This window comes from Stenella coeruleoalba (genome assembly GCF_951394435.1).
Source record: "Stenella coeruleoalba genome assembly, chromosome: 13".
Taxonomy (NCBI): Eukaryota; Metazoa; Chordata; class Mammalia; order Artiodactyla; family Delphinidae; genus Stenella; species Stenella coeruleoalba.
This window is the reverse complement of record NC_137159.1, coordinates 42,324,025-42,340,671: the sequence shown is the minus strand read 5'-3', so window position 1 is coordinate 42,340,671 and position 16,647 is coordinate 42,324,025. Positions and strand designations below refer to the sequence as shown.

The following is a 16,647-nucleotide window of genomic DNA, read 5'->3' as shown; positions in this document are numbered from 1 at the left end:
AAAAAAAAACAGGGAAAAGGCCTTGGTTGTGGAGGGCAGGGCCTAAGCAAGGGACAGGTTTGGACAGTGGGCGGGGCCTATGCTTAGGGCCCACAGGGCTGAAAAAGGCCTTGGGGGGGGGGTGCTTAGGCTCAAGGAACAGAAGGGGCCCAGGCCTGCCTCCCACCCCTGGTCTCAGAGGGTGGGGGACCTCACCTGGGAGCCCAGCAGGTCCCTCCAGGCCACGTGGGTTCTGGGGGCATAGGAGGGAGGCCAGGGAGATCAAGAGAGGCAGGAGGGAGGGAGGGGCCCTCTGGGAGGAGCCTGGGAGCTCAGGCCTGATTGGGTGGGGCAAACGCCCTCCACTCCTCTCCTACTCCTCCCATAGGGCCCCTCCCTCCTACCTCTCCTGATCTCCCCAGCCTCAGGGGCGCCCATCCAGTCTGGCCTCCACTTCTCCTTCCTCCTCTGTCCCCCCACCTCCCACCGGTTCACTTGGGGGTTCCTCCCATCTCCTTGGGTGTCAGAGTCCCCCACCAGCGGCGGAGAGGCACCCTAGCTGTGGGGAGACGCTACCGCAGTGTCTTCCCAAACCGCCATCCAGACTCCATCCTCTACCTATGCTTCTTAATTCAGAGGTCTAAAAAAAAATTAAATATAAAATCTTCAGCCTTCTAGAATAATTTATCTCGACAAACCATTTCAAAGAATAAATAACAGAGTTTCCTGAGAAGGCAATGTGGTGTAGGAAAAGGGGGCATTAAATCTGACATTGGCAGATCCTGATTTAATTTTGGCTGTGACTTTTATCTACCTATCTTAAATTTTTTTTAAGTACCCCTTATAATAAAAACATAACCTTAGAAAACTTATTTAATTTTTCTGAACACCAATGTTATCCTCAAAAGTAGACTATTAAGTACAGTTTGCTGTTAATGTGAATTAAATGAGATGATGACTGATAGCCCTCAGTTCAGGAGTAGTTGAGTCTGAATGCCTTGGAATTATCAGATTATGTAATTTTTAATTAACCATTTTTATTTTGAAATACTTGTAGATTCACATTTAGTTATAAAAAAATAATCTAGAGGGGGTCTTCCCTGGTGGCGCAGTGGTTGAGAGTCCGCCTGCCGATACAGGGGACACGGGTTCATGCTCCGGTCCGGGAAAATCCCACATGCCGCGGAGCGGCTGGGCCCGTGAGGCGTGGCCGCTGAGCCTGGACTTCCGGAGCCTGTGCTCCGCGACGGGAGAGGCCACAACAGTGAGAGGCCCACGTACCGCAAAAAAATAATAATAATAATAATAATAATCTAGAGAGATTTACATTTACCCAGTTTTCCTCAATGGTAACATTTTGTAACACTAAGGTACAATGTACTAACCAAGATACTGACATTGATTCGGTCAAGACACAGAATATTTTCATCATCACAAGGATCTCTTATGGTGTCCTTTTATAACCACACTACCTCCCTCTCAACCCCAACCCTAATCTCTGACAAGTACTAATGTTTTCCATTTCTACAAATTTGTTATTTAAGGAATGTCATATAAATGGAATCATAATTTATGTAACTTTGGGGGATTACTCAGCATAATTCTCTGAAGATTCATCCAGGTTTTTGTATATCAGTAGTTTATTCCTTTTTTTTGCAGAGTGGTATGCCATGATATGGATGTCTCACAGTTTGTTTAATCATTCACCCATGGAAGAACATATGGGTTGTTCCCAGTTTGGGGCTATAACAGCCCCAAATTGCATAAATATTCATTCACATGTTTCTGAGCGAACATAAATTTTCATTTCTCTGGGAAATTTGTACAGAAGTACAACATCCCCCATGGAGCATGGGATATATAGTAGCTGCATTTTTTTAAAAAAAACTATCAAACTTTTCCAGAGTGGCTGTAATATTTTACATGCCCACTGGCAATGTATGAATAATCAACGTATGAATAATCTTCATCCTTACCAGCATATGGTGGTGTCACTTTTGTTTAAGCCATTCTGAGACATGTATAGTGATACCTCATTGTGGTTTTAATTTGTCTCTTCCTAATGGCTAATGGCGTCGAACATCTTTCCATGACCTTATTTACAAACTGTATACCCTTTCTGGGGAAAAAATTTCTTTGTGTCTTTTGCTCATTTTCTAATTAGATTATTTTTGAGTTTTGGTGAGTTCTTTATATATTATAGATACTAGTCCTTTGTGGGATATATGGTTTGCAAATACATTCTTCCGCTTGAGCTTGTTATCCTTATACTGAGGTCCTTCATGGAATAAAAGTTTTGAATTTTGATGAAGTTCAATTTATCAATTTTTCATTTTATGGATCATAGCTTTGTTGTCAACAACAAACTCTTCCTTTAAAACTCTTTCCCAAGCTTTAATTCCCCCAAATTTTCTCTAACTCTTTAAGCGTTATAGTTTTTCATTTTTTTAATAGATCTTTATTGGAGTGTAATTGCTTCACAATACTGTGTTAGTTTCTGTTGCACAACAAAGCGAATCAGTCATATGCATACGCATGTCCCCATATCCCCTCCCTCTTAAGCCTCCCTCCCATCCTCCCTATCCCACTCCTCAGGTCATTGCAAAACACCGAACCAATCTCCCTGTGCTATGCTGCTGCTTCCCACCAGCCAACTATTTTACATTCGGTAGTGTATATATGCTGATGCTACTCTCACTTAGTCCCAGCTTCACCCTCCCACCCCATGTCCTTAAGTCCATTCTCTCTGTCTACCTCTTTAGTCCTGCCCTGCCACTAGGTTCATCAGTACCATTTTTTCCCCTTAGATTCAATATGTATGTGTTAGCATATGGTATTTGTTTTTCTCTTTCTGACTCACTTCACTCTGTATGACAGATTCTAGGTCCATCTACCTCACTACAAATAACTCAATTTCGTTTCTTCTTATGGTTGAGTAATATTCCATTATATATATGTGCCACATCTTCTTTATCCATTCATCTGTTGATGGACATTTAGGATGCTTCCATGTCCTGGCTATTGTAAATAGTGCTGCAATGAACATTGTGGTACATGTCTCTTTTTTAATTATGGTTTTCTCAGGGTATATGCCCAGTAGTAGGATTGCTGGGTCATATGGTAGTTCTACTTTTAGTTTTTAAAGGAACCTCCATACTGTTTTCCATAGTGGTTGCATCAATTTACATTCCCACCTACAGTGCAGGAGGGTTCCATTTTCACCACACCCTTTCCAGCATTTACTGTTTCTAGATTTTTTGATAATGGCCATTCTGACCTGCTTGAGGTGATACCTCATTGTAGTTTTGATGTGCATTTCTCTAATACTTAGTGATGTTGAGCATCTTTTCATGTGTCTCTTGGCCATCTGTATGTCTTCCTTGGTGAAATGTCTATTTAGGTCTTCTGCTCATTTCTTAATTGGATTGTTTGTTTTTTTGATATTGAGCTCCATGAGCTGCTTGTATATTTTGGAGATTAATCCTTTACTTGTTCTTTCATTTGCAAATATTTTCTCCCATTCTGAGGGTTGTCTTTTGGTCTTGTTTATGGTTTCCTTTGCTGTGCAAAAGCTTTTAAGTTTAATAAAGTCCCATTGCTTATTTTTGTTTTTATTTTCATTACTCTAGGTGGTGGGTCAAAAAAGATCTTGCTGTGATTTATGTCAGAGTGTCTTTCCTATGTTTTCCTCTAAGAGTTTTATAGTGTCTGGTCTTACATTTAAGTCTTTCTTTCTTTTTTTTTTTTTTTTGCAGTACACGGGCCTCTCACTGCTATGGCCCCTCCCGTTGCAGAGCACAGGCTCCGGACGCACAGGCCCAGCGGCCATGGCTCATGGGCCCAGCCGCTCCGTGGCATGCGGGATCTTCCCGGACCGGGGCACGAATCCATGTCCCCTGCATCGGCAGGCGGACTCTCAACCACTGCGCCACCAGGGAAGCCCCCACATTTAAGTTTTTAATCCATTTAGAGTTTATTTTTCTGTGTGGTGTTAGGTAGTGTTCTAATTTCATTCTTTTACATGTCGCTGTCCAGTCTTCCCAGCACCATTTATTGAAGAGGCTGTCTTTTCTCCATTGTATGTTCTGCCTCCTTTGTTGTAAATTAGGTGACCGTATGTGCATGGGTCTATCTCTGGGCACTCTACCCTGTACTGTTGATCTATATTTCTGTTTTTGTGCCAGTACCATACTGTCTTGATTACTATAGCTTTATAGTATAGTTTGAAGTGGGGGAGCCTGATTCCTCCAGCTCCGTTTTTCTTTCTCAAGATTGCTTTGGCTATTCAGGGTCTTTTGTGTTTCCATACGAATTGTAAAATTTTTTGTTCTAATTCTGTGAAGAATGCCATTGGTAGTTTGATAGGGATTGCACTGAATCTGTAGATTGCTTTGGGTAGTATAGTCATTTTCACAATATTGATTCTTCCAATTAAAGAATATGGTATATTTCTCCATCTGTTTATGTCATCTTTGATTTCTTTCATCATTGTCTTATAGTTTTCTGAGTACAAGTCTTTTGCCCCCTTAGGCAGGTTTATTCCTAGGTATTTTATTCTTTTTGTTGCAATGGTAAATGCGAGTGTTCACTTTCACTCTGTATGTGTCCCTAGGTCTGAAGTGGGTCTACTGTAGACAGCGTATATATGGGTCTTGTTTTTGTATCTACTCAGCTAATCTGTGTGTTTTGGTTGGGGCATTTAATCCATTTACATTCAAGGTTATTTTTGATATGTATGTTCCTATTACCATTTTCTTAATTGTTTTGGGTTTGTTTTTGTGGGTCTCTTTCTTCCCTTGTGCTTCCCACCTAGAGAAGTTTCTTTAGCATTTGTTGTAAAGCTGGTTTGGTGATGCTGAATTCTTTTAGGTTTTGCTTGTCTGAAACGCTTTTGATTTCTCTGTCAAATCTGAATGAGATCCTTGCTGGGTAGAGTAATCTTGGTTATAGCTTTTTCTCTTTCATCACTTTAAGTATATCCTGCCACTCCCTTCTGGCCTGCAGTTTCTGCTGAAAAATTAACTGATAACCTTATGGGGATTCCTTTGTATGTTATTTTTTGTTTTTCCCTTGCTGCTTTTAATATTTTTTCTTTGAATTTAATTTTTGTTAGTTTGATTAATATGTGTCTTGGTGTGTTTTTCCTAGGGTTTATCCTGTATGGGACTCTCTGTGCTTCCTAGACTTAGGTGACTATTTCCTTTCCCATGTTAGGGAAGTTTTCAACTATAATCTCTTCAAATATTTTCTCAGACCCTTTCTTTTTCTCTTCTTCTGAGACCGCCATAATTCGAATGTTGGTGAATTTAGTGTTGTCCCAGATGTCTCTGAGATTGTCTTCAATTCTTTTCATTCTTTTTTCTTTATTCTGCTCCTCAGCAGTTATTTCCACCATTTTGTCTTCCAGCTCACTTATTAGCTCTTCCGCCTCAGTTATTCTGTTATTGATTTCTTCTAGTGTATTTTTCATTTCAATTATTGTGTTGTTCATCTGTGTTTTTCTGTTCTTTAGTTCTTCTAGATCTTCGTTAAATATTTCTTGTATTTTCTCAATCCATGCTTCCATTCTATTTCCCAGATTCTGGATCATCTTTACTATCATTACTCTGAATTCTTTTTCAGGTAGATTGCCTATTTCCTCTTCATCTATTTGGTCTTGTAGGTTTTTACCTTGCTCCTTCATCTGTGACATATTTCTTTGCTTTTTTTTTTTTTATGAGTGGGATTGTGTTCCTATCTTACTGGTTGTTTGGCCTGAGTCTTCCAACACTGGAGCTTGTAGGCTGTTGGGTAGAGCTGGGTCTTGGTGCTGAGATGAGGACCTCCATGAGACCTCACTCCGATGAACATTCCCTGGGGCCTCAGGTTCTCTGTTATGCCAGTGGTTTGGACTCAGAGCTCCCACCTCAGGATCTTCAGCCCAACCCCAGGCTCATGAAACAAGATCCCACAAGCTACGTGGGGTGGTTAAAAAAAAAAAAAAAAGAGAGAACAATAACAAAGTAAAAAATAAAATTAGACTAGGAAACTAACAGATATGTTAGAAAGAATATAAAAATAAAAATATAGATGAATCGACAGCCAGAAGTTACCTCAGTACCACAATAGTAAAAAAGAGGAGGAGGGAAAAGAAAAACAAAATAGGCAGGGGAGGAAGGCCTTGGCTGTAGCGGGCAGGGCCTAAGCAAGGGCGAGGTTTCGGTGGTGGGCATGGCCAATGCTCAGAACGCACAGGGCTGGAAAAGGCCCTGGGGGCTGTGGGGGGGTGGGGCTTAGGCTCAAGGAACAGAAGGGGCCCAGGCGTGACACTCCCACTCCTGGTCTCAGAGGGCGGGGGACCTCACCTGGAAGACCAGCAGGCTCCCCCTCCAAGTGGGCCAGGTGATCACTCTCTGCTCCTTTCCTGCTCTTCCTGGAGAGTCCCTCCCACCTGCCTCTCCTCATCTCCCCAGCCTCAGGGACGCCGATCCTGTCTGGCCTCCACTTCTCCTTCCCCCTCAGTCCCCTACATTCTACCGGTTCAGTTTGGGTTCTTCCCATCTCCTTGGGTGTCAGAGTCCCCCACCAACAGCCAGCAGGTGCCCTACTTTGGGGAGAAGCTAACTGTGCATCTTCCCACACTGCCATCTTAACTCTGCCCCTATAGTTTTTCATTTTACACTTAAGTTCATGATTCATTTTGAGTTAATTTTTGTAAGATGTGAGACTTAAGTCAAGGTTCACTTTACTACAGTGAGTGTCAAATTGCTCCAGCACTATTTGTTGAAAATGTTACCTTTCCTCTATTGAATTGCTTTTGCACACTTAAAAAAAAAATCAGTGGGACAGATTTTTGTAGATCTATTTCCAAGTTCTATATTCTGTTCCTTTGATCTATGTCTCTCCACCAACACCACAAAGTATTGACTACAATAGCAATATAATAATCCTGGACGTCAGGAAGACTGATTCCTCCCACTTTATTTTTATTTTTCAAAATTGTATTAGCTATCCTATTTCCTTTGCCTTTCCATATAAATATTAGAAAAATTTTGTCTAGATATACAAAAAATGTTCCTGGGATTTTGATCATAATTACCTTAAACCTATATATCAAATTGAAGAGAACTGGCATCTTTACTATTTATTCTTCCAATCCATGAACACCGTATATCTCTCCATATATTTAGATATTCCTTGATTTATCTCAACAGCAATTTGTAGTTTTTAGCATGTAAATCCTGTACTGTTTTTGTTAGATTTTTACCTAAGCATTCCATTTTGTGAACAATTATAAATGCATTTTTAATTTCAGTGTTCATATATTCGTTTCTAGTAAATTGAAATATAATCAGTTTGATTTTTGTATGTTGATTTTGTATTCAGCCACCTTACTGAATTCAATAATTAATTCTAGGAGTTATTATTATTACTTTGTTATTATCATTACTATTATTATAGATTCCTTGGGGTTTTCTACATAAATGATCATGTCATCTGCATATAGGAACAGTTTCATTTCTTCACTTCTGATCTATATGCCTTTTATTTACTTGCCTGTTGCTCTGGCTAATTTTTCCATCATTATGTTGAATAAGAATGAATGGTGACAGCCGATATCTTGCTTTGGCCCTGATCTTAGGGAAAAGCATTCAGTCTTTCACCTTTAAGTATCATGTTAGTTGCAAGTTTTCTCTTTATCAAGTTGGATAAGTCCCCCTCTCTTCCTATTTTTGTGATAGGTTTTTTTTTGTTTTTTGGTTTTTTTTAATCATGGATATTTGATTTTTAAAAATGCTTTTTCTCCATCAATTGACACAATCACATGATTTTTCTTCTTTAGCCTGTTAGTATACCGGATTACATGGATTGATTTTTTGAATAGTGAATCAGTCTTGTATCCCTGGAAGAAACCTCACTTGGTCATGGCACATAACTCTTTTTATATATTGCTGAATTCTATTTGCTAATATTTCATTAAGGATCTTTGCATCTATATTCATAAGAGATACTGGCCTGCTATTTGTTTATGTACTGCTTTTGTCTGGTTTTCATATTAGAATAGTAGTATTCTAATACTATTCTAATAATAGAATAGTATCATATAATGAAATAGAAAGTGATACTTCCTCTTCTATTTTCTGGAAGAAATTGTGCATAACTGGTGTTAATTCTTCTTTAAATGTTTGCCAGAAATTTCCAATGAAAACTCCTGGGCCTGGTGAATTTTTGGGGGGAACTTCTAAATTATGAAGTAAATTCCCTTAATAGTTATAAAGTTATTCAAATGACCTATTTCATATTGTACAAGTGTGGCATTTTGTTTTTCAGGTAATTGTTATATTTCATTTCATCTGAGTTGTTAAATTTATGGGGGCAGAGTTGTATATAGTATTCCTTTATTACTGTTTTAACATCTAAAGGCCTGTTGTGATTTCCTGTTTAATTTCTGATATTGATAATTTATGTTTTCTCTCTTTTTTCTTTTGTCAACTGTGTCACAGATTTGTCAACTTTATTGATCTTTTCAAACAGCCAAATTTTTGTTTTATTGACTTTACTGTTTTCCTGTTTTCAATTTTATTGGTTTCTGGGTTTATCTTTATTATTTCCTTGCTCTGTTTGCTTTGGACTTATTTTTCTCTTCTTTTTCTAGGTTCTTGAGGGAGGACCTTAGATTACAGATTTGACCCTTCTCCTCTTTTTAATTGTGTGTATTTAATTCTGTAATACCCCTCTCAGCACTTCTTTAGCTGTATACCACAGATTATAATATTGTTTTCTATCATTTTTGTTTAGTTCAATGTACTGTTTGATTTCCTCTTCCCCAACAGACCTCCACTGATGCTCAGAGAAATTGATTCTCCCAAAGCCACACAGGTAGCGAGTGGCACAGATTGGACTGGAACTCAACTAGTCCAAAGTTTTGGCTTCTAAAGTCTATTCTTCCTGCTTCCCTAGAGCTCTGCAGCCAGCCTCGACGTGTCTGATATAGATACGAGTCCTCATTGCTGGTTACTGCTCTCCATGTGGCCTCCACCACAGGCGGTGGGGGAGGGAGAAGCAATTTTATTTAGCTGTGCATTGCTGAGAGTCCTGAACCTCCACGAGGTCTCTTCTGATACTGCCCCAGTGGGAAAGGTGGCAGATGCCTCATTACTTCTGCCTCTTCTCCCTGGCCCTTTGACTAGAGACACTAAACTTTTGTTGGTGTTTCTTTTTACAGTGCCCAGTGGTATTTTCAAGTTGTCAGCTCCTCCTGTCTCAGGTCTGGGATATATATGAGGCAAAAAGAAAATCCAACGAACTCACACTGTGTTGGTCCTTGGGTCCTGACATCCCTAGTCTGTCCCTCTTCTTTCAGAACATTCTTCAGTTTGTTTTGTTTATAAATACCTAGCATTTTGACATGTACACAGCAGGAGAAACAGGAAAAAGTATGTCTCCTTCATCATCTTGGAAGCAGAAGTCCATACTGTACCAATTTTCAAAATTTTAATAAACTTTTCTTTAGAATAAACATAAACATTTTTGAAAGGAGCATGCGTTCTCCCACATTAAAGTGGAAACAATATTTCCTTCACTGGAGATCCAGGTCACCTAAATTTATATTGATGGTTCTTATCAGCTGTTTTTCAATGATAAGAAGCATTTTATTCCAAGTATGTCACTCGGACCTATGTTTTTATTTCAGGATATGAACAAAGAATTTCAGTTAAGAAAATACTTAGTATGGAGAAAATTATAGGGCATCTATTCAAACACTGACTTGGAGCTGATGGTATAAGGATATTCTGGCTATAAAGTACCAGGGCCATTTGGTCAAACCCATAGATTAAAGTGCAAATGCATCCTGCAGTCTTCTTGGAATCAGCTGAAACTGAGACTGGTTTAGTGACAAACATTCATTTGATGGCAGAGCCGTAGCTGCCCTAATTTTAAAGCAGTTGATGGCTTCCACTGTTAAGTGCCATTATCACAAAATGATGCAACACTTATCACAGCAGCTTCTGCCAACATTCTCCTTCTCTCACATCCCATGCTATGTGACTTCCAGGTGATGAATATCAGATTGTTTTTGGTGAGAAGTGGTTGACAGAAAACATATTATGACATATATTATGACAGAAGATATATTCCCTTGTTCCTCTACTGATAAGAAGGCTCCACAAATTCAGTATAAGTGAAAGTCTGATGGAGAATTCCAGTTTCAATGCAAAGATTGCTCAATTCTTTGTGTATAGCCGTTAATCCCCACTCCCATTCCAAGAGCAGACGTAACAAATGGATCACCTCACCCTCCCCATTAACCTTGGTACACCATCAGTAGGATAGCCAGATTTAATAAATGAAGTGCAGAAGACCCAGTTAAATTTGAATTTCAAATGAACAGCAAATCATATTTTAGTATAAGCCAATCCCAAACATAGCATGAGGCAAACTGAGACCAAAAAGTGTCTGTTGTTTATCTGAAATCCAAATTTAACAAGGCATCTTATAGTTTACCTGGTAACCCAACATCAGAATCCTTCTTAACACTGTACTTCAGGTAAATCCTGTCAATCTGTTGGAATCTGCCTGTTACAGATAGAGGGCATCAGAAGTACAGAAAAGAGAGGACAAGTGGGAGTTTTAGAGTGGTGAGTGACATAATGAATTTATGTCTAAAAAATGAGGCATGGGCAGTATCTTTCAATCAGAGTAAAGTAAAGCAATCTCTGAATATATTCCAATGACATGTTAACCACTTAAACATTATTACTAAAGACCAAGTTTTTGTGTGTGTGATCATATTGTTTCACTAATACAGTGGTTCTCAAAGCACAATCCCTGAACCAGCAGCATTAGCATCACCTGGGAACTTCTTAGAAATGCAGATTAACAGATCCTTCCCCCTGCCACAGCCCAACACCTACTAAATCAGAAATGCTGGAGTGAGTGCCCAGGAATCTATGCCTAAAAGCCCTCCAGGAAATTCGAGTACACACTCAAATTTGAGAACTGTTATCCCATAAGTACAGCAAAGAACAATAGTTGCCCTGCTAGAGAAAATTCTTGAAAGAGAAGACTCCTTTCATTTTTCTGCCTACTTAGCTTTCTGTAAGTTTAATCAGAAAAGCCGGTGAACTTACAGCTGGCTCTTAATTTCAGCTAGATATCAACTCAGTACAAATCTAACATCTTCCCACAGAGAAGCTGTAAACCCTGAGTGAACACCTTGTCTTCTCCTTTTTTTTATCCCTGCTGAGGAGGGGGGTGACCGACGCTCTCTTCTGTTGCCTGTTCAACGGTCAAGCCTGGTTATCATGACCTCCCCAAGCGTAACTCATGCACTAAGTGTCTGGTTTCCAGATTCAGTGTTCTCTCTAGCTGAATCAACAACAGTTTTTTTAAGTGTTCTCTTACCTAAATCAACACATCAAGTCAGACAGACATATCATCACTATCTTAAATTGACCTTGCTACCCGTTTACTGGAAAAACAAAACAAATGATTACCACGATATGAAGACACAACACCAAAGGGATCGCACTTTTACAGACTTAACACCCATAAAGCAGCACCTTCCATATGTACTGTCATTTTAATTCACATCCGGAGAGGCAAGATTTCCTACCCATAATTTATGAATAAGAATGCAGATTAAGGGTGTCTATGTAATTTACTTGAGATCATGTAGTCAGGAAATAATACAGGGTAAGTCCAATTTTTATGTTTTAAATTCACCAAGAAAGAGTGAGCCCAGGAAACCCTAGTCCCCACGCTCAACCCTAATAAAAGCAGAACCTCAGATCTGCACTCTCTCTCTACCTGTGACCTCGCTGTGGCCCCAGGTGTGTCATGTAATTCCCAGGACTTGTAAGTAATAAACTCTTTTTCGAAGTTTCCTGATGGTTATTGCTGAAGTGCGTCCTGCAGTCATAGTAAGAACCACAAGGGCGGGTCCAGCCACAACACTGGTTATGGATAGGCTGTGATGGTCACACAACAGACATGCTACAGAAAACCACTGATGAAGTTAGAGGGAGCTGAATGATCAGATTTGACTATTAGATTGTTTCGGTGGTAGAATGGAAACGAAAGATGGAAAAATTGATAAAGAAGCTATCTTAGCAGTTCAACTGGGAAAAGTCTAAGTAAGTTCACTGGTTTCAGGGATAGAAAGGATATGAGAGATAAATAATAGAATGGACAGGACTTGCACTTGTTAAATATGAAATTTCAGAAGACAGGCAAATTTTGTATTCATATCATATGTACCATTTTGTACACTAATATTATCACTTAGCAATATAATTGTGAATGTAAAGCAATGATTGAAAATATTATATAATATCACTTAATGATTGAATTATATACCATCATAAAGATGAATTATGATTTGGATAACCAAACCCCTACTTTTTCTTAATATTTAAATGTCTGTCTTATAAATATCATCGCAGCTAATATCCTTAAATACATCTTTGCACACTCCTGATTATTTTATTATTCCTTAGAATAAATTCACAGACTGAATAAAATATAAATAGATTTTACAGATTTTTAAAAAAAATTTTCATATTGCCATTTTGCCCCCTTGAGATTTTTATTTCTTTTATTAATTTAAACATCTACCAGCCATGCATGACAGAGGCTATGTATTTATTCTCTCCCAGAGTACTGACATTCTTAAAGATTATATATCTCTGAAAAGCAAGGAATGGCAAAAATTGCTGTTTTATTTACATTTCTTTAAATATCATCAGACTGAATCGTTCTGTATGATGTTTATAACTTTTCGCACACCTTCCTTCTGGCAAACATGATCATGCCCTGTGACCATTTTGCTATTAGGTCTTTTTTTTCATTGATTCTTAAGAAAGGTATTACTTATCAAGAATTATGATTCTTCATCAATAATTCCTACACATATTTCCTCAACGTTTTAATTTTTTTATTTTTATGCTCTGCTGCAGACTGGACATTTGTGACCCCCAAATTCATATGCTGAAATGCTCAACTCCCAGTGAGGATGGTGTTTGGAGACTGAGCCTTTGGGAGGTAATTAGAGGAGCCCTTATGAATGGAATTAGTGCTCTTATAAAAGAGACCCAGGAGGGCTTCTTCACCCCTTCCATGATGTGAGGTCACAGCAAGAAGATGGTCATCCATGATCCAGACATTGATCTGGATTTTCCAGTCTCCAAAATCGTGAGCCATAAATGTTTGTTATTTAAGCCACCCAGTCCATGGTATTTTTTTTTAAATAAAGCAACCTGAATAGACTAAGACATGCTCTCTTTTGAATCACAAAAGTATTCATTTTTGTAATTCAACCTATCAATATTTTTCCTATGGATTTTTCCTATGGATAAAGCTTTGAATAATGACTAAAATTACCATGCAGAAAAGAGATACTCTATTTACTGTGAAAGTGATTCTCTTATTTCTCCGTAGTAAGATGGAATCGTTGTGGATGAAAGCCTGATTTGAGTGGATTCACAGCAGAACGGCAGGGAGGCTTGGAGATAAAAAATGGGAACAATTCTTTTGAAGAGTTTTGCTGTAAACTGCAGAAGAGAAATGTGGTAGCAGCTGGGAGAAGTGCAGTCAGAACTTATGAATTCTCTGAAATAATTCTTCACACAGTTTTGTTTTGTTTGTTTTTCTGGAGGTTGGCTGGATAACTCTAAATGAGAGGTGTGGGTACACACTGAAAGATAATGGCTCCTGTCATCCATGTAGTCTCTCTTCCTCTCTAAGATCCCATGGAAAGGATTATAAAAATATGTAAAACAAAGAGAAGCACAGCAAAGTAAAATATAGAACTATGTCATTTTCAGGACAGGTATTTTGACAAATATTTGGAAGATAGAATGCAGGTGCATTGATGGCTTAACCAAAGCAGAAGAGATCAAAAATGCTCCACATAAGCACCGATCTTCACAGCGTAGCTATGAGCAAAAGTGGCCATGAGTGGCTCCAAGCAGGAGCTCGTTCAGGGCAGCAAACTGGGTGGATAAGAGAATAACTGTCTAGATGGATGGCTCATGTGCCCTCAACCCCACTTACCAATCATTATGCAAGACTTATCTAGTTCTATGGGATGATGAAATGCATGATTGGAATGAAGAGAGAAGGGCAAAATCTGAGATACAGCTGAACTTCCACAGATATCTGGTAATAGGGATACTAGACAAAATACAAAAAAATACAAGATGTGTGAACTTCAGATATACAATAAAAAATATTTTAGAATAAGTATGTCCAAAATACCTTATATAACATATTCACATGACATTATTGTTAATCTGAAATTAACATTTAATGAGGTATCCTGTATTTTTATTTACTAAATTGAGAAACCCTCCTTAGCAAGCAAAGTCAGTTTGGCAAATTTGGAGGTCCTGACCTCCCATCTTAGAGGAAAGTCTGCTTGACAATAGAATGACACTTTTACCCCTATTGTAAGTCAACTATACTTCAATTAAAAGAACAAGAAGGAGGAGGGGGAGAAGAAGAAGGGCAAGTGGAAGAAGGAGAAGGAGAAGAAGGAGGAGAAGGGGAAGGGAAAGGGAAAAGGAAGAGAAGGAAGAAGGAGAAAGGAGGGAGGAGGGAGTGAGGAGAAGAAGGAGAAACCTATTAAATGCAAAGGAAACCTTCACCAGCTACCCAGTCAACCAGTACTTCATTAAGAAATACAAATGGTAAAACAAGAACCATCAACATTTGAGAAAAAACAAAACAGAAGAACCACAAAGAGAAGCAAAATAAGAACAGGCCTTAATAATGCAGACAGCAGAAGAATATGTAAAAAAAGAGTTCTAGGGCTTCCCTGGTGGTGCAGTGGTTGAGAGTCCACCTGCCGACGCAGGGAACACAGGTTCGTGCCCCGGTCCGGGAAGATCCCACATGCCGCGGAACAGCTGGGCCCGTGAGCCATGGCTGCTGAGCCTGCGCGTCCGGAGCCTGTGCTCCACAACGGGAGAGGCCACAATAGTGAGAGGCCCGTGCACCGCAAAAAAAAAAAAAAAAAAAAAAGAGTTCTAAAATTTCCCTTTACGTAAATGACTGTTTTCCTCTATGAAATAATACTCTTCTTCACTTCGAAGAGACAGATTATTCATCACTAACACCATAATAAAACATAAAAAAGAAAAAACCTGAGGAAAGACCACTGGATTTGTTAATTAGTATAAATCCTCAATTTCAACAGATACAATAGAAATCTTTTAGCAGGTTGATTACATCTTTTAGAAGAGAAAGAAATAGTTATGCCTTATTTTGAAAACACATTAACAATATGAAATCATCCTTACAGATATAAAAGTAGTCTAATATAGAGAAGTTTCTAGAATAGTTTGCCAATAACAAAATTACCGAGATATCAAATAGTTTTGCTTTTTTTCATGTCTGTTTTCATGTATAGATATCTATCTTTCTATATATACGTATATCTACAGATACATATATGGAGAGAGAGAGATTTCTCTATCTATATAGATAGATAAACCCTCTTTCGATGACATTATAGCTCCTTAAACAAAATAAAAATAACTGCTGTTGGGTGGGAAAATATTATTTAGCACAAAAACCTATAAAACATAGTTTTACATTAATATATTGATATTTTTAGAGAAATGCTAGTTGTAGGCCATTTAAAATGTCAAAGAATAAATATTTGAGTGTTATTGGAAGAATTATTTAAAACATTATAACTAAACTTCGGTTTAATTAAAAAATAAGAAATGAAAACAATTACACGTTTTCTTCTACTACAATATAAGCTCCATGAGGACACAGATTATTGCTTTCTTTCCTTCACTGCTGTATCCCAAGGACACAGAGTAGTACCAGGATCTGGTAAGTTGCTCAGTACATATCTGGTGAATGAATGAGTGAATCATTACTTAAAGAGATTTGTTTCATTAATACACATGAAGAAAATTACTCCCTTCAATTCCTCAATAAGCCTAGAAAAATATAGACCAGACTTAGATCGAACCTATTCAGCAAAAATGGAATTTTGTCATGAAATTATAAAACCTCATGTTTCCAACCAGCACCTTTTTGAATTCCCTTTGAGAGGACAGCAGGAGGTATAGTAAAATTAGGAAGAAGCAGCAAACCAATTAGGGTGTTCTCTTCACTTCTAAAGTTTATCACCCTCAAGGAAGTCACTGTGAGTCTGGCGAAAGGATGCAGCCACACTTACTGAGCCACAGTGGCTCCATTCAGTGGCTCTGCTAATGGACCACTGGTATCTCCAAGTTCCTTTTTGCTTTTTGTTAACATGGTTTCATGTCTGTTTCTCTTTCTTATTAAAAGGTAGGGTCTTAGAAAATCATTGAAGTTTGTTGACAGGGGACTTTCCTTTCGGGATAATAGAATACAGTTTCCCAGATGCCACCTGGGCTTGAAAGTAGAAATAGGGAAAGTTTAGAGAACAGAGAAGCAAGTAAAATATGTTTGATGTTTCTCCCAACATTACAGGTAGTTCATTCTCTTAACAGGTTAATAGTTGGTAAGGTCCTCAGGTCCAGAGCTCAGTTCTACAGAACGTGGAGCTCTATGCTGTTGATATTCCAGAGAGAGGACTGAGATGTTATTAATTGTTTACACTAGCTTATTGTACAGTTTATATATTTTTCAAACAAGAAAGTATACTTGTACTTTGTAAAATATAGAAAATCAGAAATAAGAATA

The 16,647-nt window shown here is 38.4% G+C and overlaps 1 long non-coding RNA gene across 3 annotated transcripts in view; it reads right to left on the bottom strand.

Moving 5' to 3' along the window:
• LOC307196118 overlaps window positions 1–16,647 on the bottom strand; it is a 1,219,527-nt gene that overhangs the window by 869,953 nt on the left and 332,927 nt on the right. The gene's annotated exons all lie outside the window — the stretch shown is intronic.